Source organism: Ranitomeya variabilis, chromosome 6 (genome assembly GCF_051348905.1).
Source record: "Ranitomeya variabilis isolate aRanVar5 chromosome 6, aRanVar5.hap1, whole genome shotgun sequence".
In the NCBI taxonomy this organism is placed as follows: Eukaryota; Metazoa; Chordata; class Amphibia; order Anura; family Dendrobatidae; genus Ranitomeya; species Ranitomeya variabilis.
Genome location: NC_135237.1, coordinates 534,458,874 through 534,470,062, shown reverse-complemented (window position 1 = coordinate 534,470,062; position 11,189 = coordinate 534,458,874). Strand labels below are relative to the sequence as shown.

The following is an 11,189-nucleotide window of genomic DNA, read 5'->3' as shown; positions in this document are numbered from 1 at the left end:
GCTCGTGACCGAATTTTGGAGCCACTCGCAGCGCGGTGCAATTTTTTTCCTTTTCAAAACAAGTACTGTCAGTGGGGGCACAGGCACAGTCACACAATGCCGTGTCTCCCAACTTTTAGAGACAAGGAGGGACGTATATTGTCATTTTTCATCTTTTTAACTCATTATTGTTCTCACCCGCAAACTGTATAGAAAAGGCTGCATAGAAAAGATACCCCTTATTTCATCGATTTGCATGTGGGCTGCTTTGGTTTGTGTGCCAGGGCTGATTTTCAGTCCCAGTCTGGCCCTGAAACAATCCTTTTAGTAAATTATACATTAAAAAATTAATTTTTGTGAAAAGAAAAAAGCAGAAAAAGATAAAGAAAGAGGGGCCGGAATTTGTAGGATGATTTTAACCTTTAGGTAAGTTGTAAACAATTATAAATTGTACATAAATACATTTGTATGTGACAAAGGTACATGATAAAGGAATTTCATTAAATATTGGAGTCCACAATAGAATGATAAGAAAACTGTGTACAAACAAATAATTCCTGATCAATAATGACTATTGCATAGAATCCTAAGAACAAGTATATATCATGATAGTATTGTCCATTAATTTCCTTTCAGTTCATGCCACTGGAGTTAACATAAAGTGCATAATAAGTGCATCTGAGGTAGCTGTGGGTTCAAGTATTACTAGCAAACTCCATTATATACTGTTTAGCAAACTCAATCAGATATGCGTGGAGACAATGTTATGTACTCTAATTGTGGGATGTAAAACAGGAAGGAAGACATGTGGCTTCACACGTCCCCTGAAGAAGCAGGGCGAAACATGCGCATCGCGGCAGAGGGACCGGAGTGTTTGACCATTTGATATTGCCAATAACTTCAGGTAAAAACATTCTGCCACATGTCTTCCTTCCTTCCAGATATAGTACTCCTGCGCAGGAGCCGCGACAGGAAGCAAGGAAGAGGACGTCATCGCATGAAGATGGGAGGCGCCGGACCCGGACCGCGACGCCCATCGGACCGGACTCACTGGACCGCCCCCCCAGGTGAGTATAATATAACCTCTTTTTCTTATCTTTCAGGTTAGATTGGGGGCTTATGTACAGCATTACAGAATGGCGGTGGCTGAAGCTTATATACGAAAAAGTAGGTGACAGATTCCCTTTAATTTCCCACCCATTGTATATAATAATATTGTCTATAGTGTCCTCTCCTCCCCATCCAACCACCCATATAAATTAATCCTTTGTATTACTGGGGTATATGGTTTATTATTATACATTTATCACTGTTCAAATCAGTGGAAACTATTCTGGAATCAGATTGTATGGCAATAATGACATTGTGGCACTTTGTAAAAGGTTTGAGGGTCAAGGTGGATAACACAGGTCAACAAAAAAAATTTTTTTTTCTGGTGTCCAAAATATTTTAATGAATTTGGGGTATTTTTGGGGTGCTGATTCTGAATATGCTATCAGTTTTGCCAGATTGGCTCAAGTTTTTGAGATTTTTGGTATCTTATTTATAGCACTTGTTGGTAAATGCGACGCATCATCTCATTAATTTCTTTGGATTAGTACTTGAACTGAGCAGTTCTCAATATAGTTTTGTGTTAATTAGTGTTCTAAAAGTTTGTTCATAGCTTGATTTTTGCACTAACTTTATGTTGTTGTCTGTTTTCCAGTGAAAAGCATGAACTCATCAAGAAGAAGTTGTCTTAACGATCCAGACTCATTCTGTTACATTTGTGGTGAATACACACTGCCAAAACATAGAAGAAACATAACAGACTTCGTAAAAAAAAGTGTATTTTGCCTATTTTGGGGTTATGCTTGGGGACCAAGACAAGTTTTGGGCACCACACATAGTGTGCAAAGCATGTATCGAATTATTACGAAAATGGAGCAAAGGACAAAGAAAAAGCTTCAAATTTGGTGTTCCAATGGTGTGGAGAGAGCCAAAAAATCATCATGATGACTGTTATTTCTGTGCAGTGCAAGTGCAAGGATTCAATAAGCATAAGAAACTAAAATGGGAGTAACATGGAATCTGCAAGAAGGCCTGTCCCTCATTGTGAAGATGTGCCTGTACCTGTGTTTACCATAAATAACAGTCATCATGATGATTTTTTGGCTCTCTCCACACCATTGGAACACCAAATTTGAAGCTTTTTCTTTGTCCTTTGCTCCATTTTCGTAATAATTCGATACATGCTTTGCACACTATGTGTGGTGCCCAAAACTTGTCTTGGTCCCCAAGCATAACCCCAAAATAGGCAAAATACACTTTTTTTACGAAGTCTGTTATGTTTCTTCTATGTTTTGGCAGTGTGTATTCACCACAAATGTAACAGAATGAGTCTGGATCGTTAAGACAACTTCTTCTTGATGAGTTCATGCTTTTCACTGGAAAACAGACAACAACATAAAGTTAGTGCAAAAATCAAGCTATGAACAAACTTTTAGAACACTAATTAACACAAAACTATATTGAGAACTGCTCAGTTCAAGTACTAATCCAAAGAAATTAATGAGATGATGCGTTGCATTTACCAACAAGTGCTATAAATAAGATACCAAAAATCTCAAAAACTTGAGCCAATCTGGCAAAACTGATGACATATTCAGAATCAGCACCCCAAAAATACCCTAAATTCGATGAAATATCTTTGGCACCAAAAATGCTGTTGACCAGTGTAATTAGAGTCCACTTCATCTATATGGCAATGAATTGGTTGCATGGCCTGGTCTGGTCCCTTTAAATAACAGCTGCTGCTCCTGCTGCTGATGTCACGGAATGTTGAGGTTTCTGACTCCGCCCCCTTGCATTATGACATCACACACATTCTATAAGGATCTCCGGAGCCAACATTCTATTTGCGGGTTGTAGTTAGTGGAGAGAGAGGTGAGTACGCCTGCACAGCAGCGCAATTGTGGGGAGACTGTGTGGATAACACTACTTATAGCCTCTAGTGCTCAGTATTAGGGTGTATCTTGTAAAGCTTCATCATCTGCCAAAACATTGTTTTTGAAAAACGAGATGTATATATATATATATGTGTCTTTTTTACCCCCTATTGTGTTTCTTCGTCCAGACGGCTATCCAAAAAGTGAGAGCAATATCATCTCCTATATGTGTATCCCATATCCCTATTATTTTGCTCAGATGCACCTAGCACATTAGCATTGTTGTTTCTTACATAGGCTGTTTGGGAGACTATGCATTTATCTGAGGGATAAAATGTTGTGTGTTCTGCACCTGGCACCTGAGACATTACTGTGATACTAATGTGTAATTTGATCATTTAGACCTCTCTTACCGATCGGGGCCTAACAGGGCCAGAAGGGACACCCATCGGATGGTGAACAGAAGACACCACTTGTGCAACTATAGGATGCCAACCTCCGCTGCAAGGCAGGGTAAGGTAGTGATTGAACAGGGTGAGGCACCGTCCCCCTCGCCTCTTTCTGTGCTCACCAAGGTGCATGGTGGCGGTTCTACTTTTTTACGTACAAAATTTTGCTTTCTTCGTAATGTCACGATTTTAATATTAACTATTAAAGCTATATGTTAATTTTATGTAATAAAGTGCAGACTGTTTACGGTGAAATAAGGAATTAATCTGTTTGTTGGCTTCGCCCACATTAGCCCTTATTTTTCATGTCACGGAATGTTTTGGTTGTTCGTTTAGCTCCCATCAGCTACTACTTGTGATGCCACCAAATGTGGAAGGTAGCCCCTTCACAGCATAATGGCTCTTGACTACCTGTTAGCAATGAAAGGTGGAACTTGTGCTGTTGTAGGTGAGAGATGCTGCTACAAGATTGAAGATGCACATAATTCAACATGCATAAAGTAAAGGAGCTGCAACAAAAAGCCAGAGATTTATTCAAAGAGGGAAGGAATCTCTTCTCATGGATGGGGTCCATTTGAGTTTGTTTAATCAATATACTCTCGACTTTGCTAAAGCCCATAGTAGTAGTGATAGCACTGATTGTATTGATCTTGATTTATTTATGTCATGTGTTTCTTATTGCAGGAAATGAATTATACAATAGGACGACTGGTGGACACAGGCAGAAGAGGGCCCCTGTGCAAGAACAATATATGAGCCATTTGCAGCCCAATAGCTCATCACAATGCACAATTCCATTTGCTGTGGAGGTGGAAATGAGCCGCCTTACCTCTTTAGTTCATGTGCACAGGTTTCACCAATGATATGTCCGCACCTGAATGGAACCTTAGGATGGATGACACTACAGCTACAGAGGTGACCGTCTGATAGCCTAGCTCGACTATCCATCTCTCCTGAAGGCCCTTTCAGCTTTTTGAGAGTTGGGTGGAGGACGTCATCTCTGAAAATAGGGTCCCACAGCTGCACCCCAACAGTTTGAGCAGCACTCTTTAGAAGAGTCAATGCCCTGAGACCACAGGGGGGCGTGTAGTGCCTCACTTGGTCAGCGAGGAAGATTTCCTCACTTTGTCACTGAGGATGATTTCATTCTCCAGGGATTACTCCGGAGTGGTCCTTGTGGTGGGATGCAGGTCTGGACAGCTGTCGTCATCCTATTAGATAAGAATTAATGTATTTGTGTGTATACATTAATAAAGTGTAGGGAATGCTTAGATGAAGTGGCAACTATAAGGCAGCCAGGAATGGATGTCTGACATCCCATGATCTATGCAGACTAGCTGTATACTTCATGAAGTATGGGCTGTCAACAGGGGTCATTTCACGATAGGCAGGAACATAGCTAGCTTACATAATGGGTGATAATGAAGCTATCAAAAGGAAAAGTCCCCTGTGCAAGTACAATATATGGGCCCTTTGCAGCATAATAACTCATCAAAATGCACAATTCCACCGGCTTTGGAGGTGCAAATTGGCCCCCTTAATTCTTGGGCCCCTGTGCTACGCAGAAGTTGCACCAATAATATGTCCGCACCTGAATGGAACCTTAGGATGGATGACACTACAGCTACAGAGGTGACCGTCTGATAGCCTAGCTCGACTATCCATCTCTCCTGAAGACCCTTTCAGCTTTTTGAGAGTTGGGTGGAGGACATCATCTCTGAAAATAGGGTCCCACAGCTGCACCCCAACAGTTTGAGCAGCACTCTTTAGAAGAGTCAATGCCCTGAGACCACAGGGGGGCGTGTAGTGCCTCACTTGGTCAGCGAGGACGATTTCCTCACTTTGTCACTGAGGATGATTTCATTCTCCAGGGATTACTCCGGAGTGGTCCTTGTGGTGGGATGCAGGTCTGGACAGCTGTCGTCATCCTATTAGATAAGAATTAATGTATTTGTGTGTATACATTAATAAAGTGTAGGGAATGCTTAGATGAAGTGGCAACTATAAGACAGCCAGGAATGGATGTCTGACATCCCATGATCTATGCAGACTAGCTGTATACTTCATGAAGTATGGGCTGTCAACAGGGGTCATTTCACGATAGGCAGGAACATAGCTAGCTTACATAATGGGTGATAATGAAGCTATCAAAAGGAAAAGTCCCCTGTGCAAGTACAATATATGGGCCCTTTGCAGCATAATAACTCATCAAAATGCACAATTCCACCGGCTTTGGAGGTGCAAATTGGCCCCCTTAATTCTTGGGCCCCTGTGCTACGCAGAAGTTGCACCAATAATATGTCCGCACCTGAATGGAACCTTAGGATGGATGACACTACAGCTACAGAGGTGACCGTCTGATAGCCTAGCTCGACTATCCATCTCTCCTGAAGACCCTTTCAGCTTTTTGAGAGTTGGGTGGAGGACATCATCTCTGAAAATAGGGTCCCACAGCTGCACCCCAACAGTTTGAGCAGCACTCTTTAGAAGAGTTAATGCCCTGAGACCACAGGGGGGCGTGTAGTGCCTCACTTGGTCAGCGAGGACGATTTCCTCACTTTGTCACTGAGGATGATTTCATTCTCCAGGGATTACTCCGGAGTGGTCCTTGTGGTGGGATGCAGGTCTGGACAGCTGTCGTCATCCTATTAGTTAAGAATTAATGTATTTGTGTGTATACATTAATAAAGTGTAGGGAATGCTTAGATGAAGTGGCAACTATAAGGCAGCCAGGAATGGATGTCTGACATCCCATGATCTATGCAGACTAGCTGTATACTTCATGAAGTATGGGCTGTCAACAGGGGTCATTTCACGATAGGCAGGAACATAGCTAGCTTACATAATGGGTGATAATGAAGCTATCAAAAGGAAAAGTCCCCTGTGCAAGTACAATATATGGGCCCTTTGCAGCATAATAACTCATCAAAATGCACAATTCCACCGGCTTTGGAGGTGCAAATTGGCCCCCTTAATTCTTGGGCCCCTGTGCTACGCAGAAGTTGCACCAATAATATGTCCGCACCTGAATGGAACCTTAGGATGGATGACACTACAGCTACAGAGGTGACCGTCTGATAGCCTAGCTCGACTATCCATCTCTCCTGAAGACCCTTTCAGCTTTTTGAGAGTTGGGTGGAGGACATCATCTCTGAAAATAGGGTCCCACAGCTGCACCCCAACAGTTTGAGCAGCACTCTTTAGAAGAGTCAATGCCCTGAGACCACAGGGGGGCGTGTAGTGCCTCACTTGGTCAGCGAGGACGATTTCCTCACTTTGTCACTGAGGATGATTTCATTCTCCAGGGATTACTCCGGAGTGGTCCTTGTGGTGGGATGCAGGTCTGGACAGCTGTCGTCATCCTATTAGATAAGAATTAATGTATTTGTGTGTATACATTAATAAAGTGTAGGGAATGCTTAGATGAAGTGGCAACTATAAGACAGCCAGGAATGGATGTCTGACATCCCATGATCTATGCAGACTAGCTGTATACTTCATGAAGTATGGGCTGTCAACAGGGGTCATTTCACGATAGGCAGGAACATAGCTAGCTTACATAATGGGTGATAATGAAGCTATCAAAAGGAAAAGTCCCCTGTGCAAGTACAATATATGGGCCCTTTGCAGCATAATAACTCATCAAAATGCACAATTCCACCGGCTTTGGAGGTGCAAATTGGCCCCCTTAATTCTTGGGCCCCTGTGCTACGCAGAAGTTGCACCAATAATATGTCCGCACCTGAATGGAACCTTAGGATGGATGACACTACAGCTACAGAGGTGACCGTCTGATAGCCTAGCTCGACTATCCATCTCTCCTGAAGACCCTTTCAGCTTTTTGAGAGTTGGGTGGAGGACATCATCTCTGAAAATAGGGTCCCACAGCTGCACCCCAACAGTTTGAGCAGCACTCTTTAGAAGAGTCAATGCCCTGAGACCACAGGGGGGCGTGTAGTGCCTCACTTGGTCAGCGAGGACGATTTCCTCACTTTGTCACTGAGGATGATTTCATTCTCCAGGGATTACTCCGGAGTGGTCCTTGTGGTGGGATGCAGGTCTGGACAGCTGTCGTCATCCTATTAGATAAGAATTAATGTATTTGTGTGTATACATTAATAAAGTGTAGGGAATGCTTAGATGAAGTGGCAACTATAAGACAGCCAGGAATGGATGTCTGACATCCCATGATCTATGCAGACTAGCTGTATACTTCATGAAGTATGGGCTGTCAACAGGGGTCATTTCACGATAGGCAGGAACATAGCTAGCTTACATAATGGGTGATAATGAAGCTATCAAAAGGAAAAGTCCCCTGTGCAAGTACAATATATGGGCCCTTTGCAGCATAATAACTCATCAAAATGCACAATTCCACCGGCTTTGGAGGTGCAAATTGGCCCCCTTAATTCTTGGGCCCCTGTGCTACGCAGAAGTTGCACCAATAATATGTCCGCACCTGAATGGAACCTTAGGATGGATGACACTACAGCTACAGAGGTGACCGTCTGATAGCCTAGCTCGACTATCCATCTCTCCTGAAGACCCTTTCAGCTTTTTGAGAGTTGGGTGGAGGACATCATCTCTGAAAATAGGGTCCCACAGCTGCACCCCAACAGTTTGAGCAGCACTCTTTAGAAGAGTCAATGCCCTGAGACCACAGGGGGGCGTGTAGTGCCTCACTTGGTCAGCGAGGACGATTTCCTCACTTTGTCACTGAGGATGATTTCATTCTCCAGGGATTACTCCGGAGTGGTCCTTGTGGTGGGATGCAGGTCTGGACAGCTGTCGTCATCCTATTAGATAAGAATTAATGTATTTGTGTGTATACTTTAATAAAGTGTAGGGAATGCTTAGATGAAGTGGCAACTATAAGGCAGCCAGGAATGGATGTCTGACATCCCATGATCTATGCAGACTAGCTGTGTACTTCATGAAGTATGGGCTGTCAACAGGGGTCATTTCACGATAGGCAGGAGCATAGCTAGCTTACATAATGGGTGATAATGAAATGGTAATAAGGGTGAGATACTGTGGAAGAAAATATAATTCCTTTGTCTTTCGCTTGATTTTAATATCTCTTTGTACATGTATTAGAAATAGAATATCTGTTTGTATAATAATGAGAAATTTTTCAATAAAAATAATTTTCTTTAAATCTGATGTGTTTTTTTATTGTGAAAAGCATATTACCAATCTCAAATTGTTCACATTTTGAAACGAAACAATAGTAAAGTACATTACAATAACACAGCCCAAATAGTACATAAATGATTTTCATAAACCAACATGTCGCAAGTTACATGTATAGAAAGACAATGTCAAAATAAATACATGAATCTCATGGAAAGGTCGGGTGTTCGAACAAATGTTATTTAACATGGAGGCAAGGCATTAAAATGATTATATTTTTCCCAACACATATATAGATATTAACCACGAGAAAACCATCATCTATGACATGAGATTATGTTGCCCATAGAAGTAGTCGATCTGCTATAGTAATCCTGAGTAAGTCCACAGAAGCAATTCCTGGTGCGGACAACCAACATTCCCAGATTTTTACAAGTTTTCTTACTGCATTTCTTTTGGTGTACACGCTCCCCTTTCTGAACAGATAGTTTTATTAATTTTAGATTTCGAGTCTTCCAATGTTTGAGAGGATTGGTCTAGCCAGTGCAAGTCCTAGAATCTCCTAGAGTGAAACAATACCCTAGAGATGGCTATTGCCATAATAGAATTTGAATCGGCACAGTCTACCAAGAGACCGAGTACACATAGTCTTTAGCGATGATCGAGCACTAAAATAATCAAGTGCTCGGTATTTGAGTTGAGCAGGCTGGACTCTTGGACGGGGTCGATTTGAGTAATAGTATAATGGAAGTCAATGGGAGACTCAAGCATTTTTCTTGAAGACCCAGGGGGGAGGGAACAGGCAAATGGCTGAAATGGATGGAAACAGCCCTCAAATGGAATGGCAACAGCATGGAGAAAAAATCCTTTGCCAGGACAGAGAAGCTCTGGGAAAACCTACGTGGGCCATCTCCATCCTGGAGGTTAACAAGCTAAGTTAGCATTTCAAGCAGCTGATCTAAACTGCAAGCCGGTGAACTTGAGATTCAGCGGAGTCCAGATAACCCCAGAGACATCAGCAGTGACGTTTCCTGTGCTCTACGTGGCTCCTGCTCCAGACGCTGAAGCTTTAAAGAAGCTCCGGGAGATCAAGGTAAATACCGCGGCTGAGCCCCAGATGGGGAAAGCTGGAGAAGAGCTTCCTGCTCCGTCGCTGCACGGACCTGTCAGATCACCCTCCATAGCCCGGCATCTTGGAAGCAGCCTTCGGCACAAAGCAAAGATGTTTGTACCTGCGGCTGCAGGTATCAGTAAAAGTCAGGTGTTTGCGACGGAGACGGTGGTGGAGGGGAACTCCCAACAACAGCATCGCTTGCCAGAAGGATTTCCTCCTGATAGCACAGAGGATGTACAGCTTGGTGATCGGTTGGGACATTCTGAGACAGGGGAGAAATCCTTCCCAAAACCTGCCAATCTCATTAAAGATGCTTCAAATCAGCTACTATCTGGAGCGGTAAGTGGAAAGTCGCTATCAGAATATAATGAGGTGCAGCCTTCTTCTGGATCAAAGAATCCTATTAATTATTAATATAATGCGGAAGGTATATTACCTTTAAGTGTTACTACATCCTCCAATGGGGGTTGCAGGGAAATGGGACCATATTTATATTTAACTAGATGGTGGCCCGATTCTAATGCATCGGGTATTCTAGAATATGTATGTAGTTTATTTATGAAGGCCGGGCGCGACCAATCAGTGAAGCCAGGGCCAGCTCCAGGTTTTTGAGGGCCCCGGGTGAAAGAGTCTCACAGCCCACGTAGCATATAACACAGCCCATGCAGTATATAGCACAGCCACGTAGTATATAGTACAGCAACGTAGCATATTGCACAGCCACGTATTATATAGCACAGCCACATAGTATATAGCACAGCCCATGCAGTACATAGCACAGCCCACGCAGTACATAACACAGCCCATGCAGTGTGTAGCACAGCCCACGTAGTATATAGCACAGCCCACGCAGTATATAACACAGCCCACGCAGTATATAACACAGCCCATGTAGTATATAGCACAGCCCATGTATATAACACAGCCCACGTAGTATATAACACAGTCACGTAATATATAGCACAGCCACGTAGTATATTGCATGGCCATGTAGTATATAGCACAGCCCACGTAGTATATAGCACAGTGACGTAGTATATAACACAGCCCACGCAGTATATAACACAGCCCACGTAGTATATAACACAGCCCACGTAGTATATAACACAGTCCACGTAGTATATAGGGAGATAACAAAAGAACAACCCGGATAAAAATAATAATAGCTGTATATAACAGAATATCACAGTCACTAGTATAATGAATTAGCTCACCAGGGTGTCTTTTGAACAAAGAAAAGTGGAAACCACTTAAACCAAGAGCAGAAACCAAATCACCAAAACAAAGGATGCACCAGGAGGACCAGGCTGAATCATATATATACCTTTATTAATTCATTATCCAGCAGCGAAACAAAGTATAAAAAATTAATTACTGTTAAAATACAATTTATTTAAACAAAAAGTGTGCTGCACAAGACGGCATATAAAGATGGATAAGCGGAAACCCAAACGCACATATGTGAAAGTCACTTATATATCAGTGCAAGGTAAGTATTCCCCAATGCCGGGGTATATTCATTCCCCAGGAACTAAAGTGCAGAAAATGTGGTAAAAAATTAAAATAAAAATCATAAAAAATCACAAA

At 42.5% G+C, this 11,189-nt stretch overlaps 1 long non-coding RNA gene across 1 annotated transcript; it reads left to right on the top strand.

The window, feature by feature from the left end:
• Positions 1 to 2,859: 2,859 nt before the first annotated feature.
• On the top strand, positions 2,860 to 8,507 carry LOC143782998 (uncharacterized). The gene is made up of 3 exons (XR_013217076.1): positions 2,860 to 2,904; positions 3,309 to 3,419; positions 4,040 to 8,507. It is a non-coding gene; the product is annotated as an uncharacterized LOC143782998 (long non-coding RNA).
• Positions 8,508 to 11,189: the final 2,682 nt, after the last annotated feature.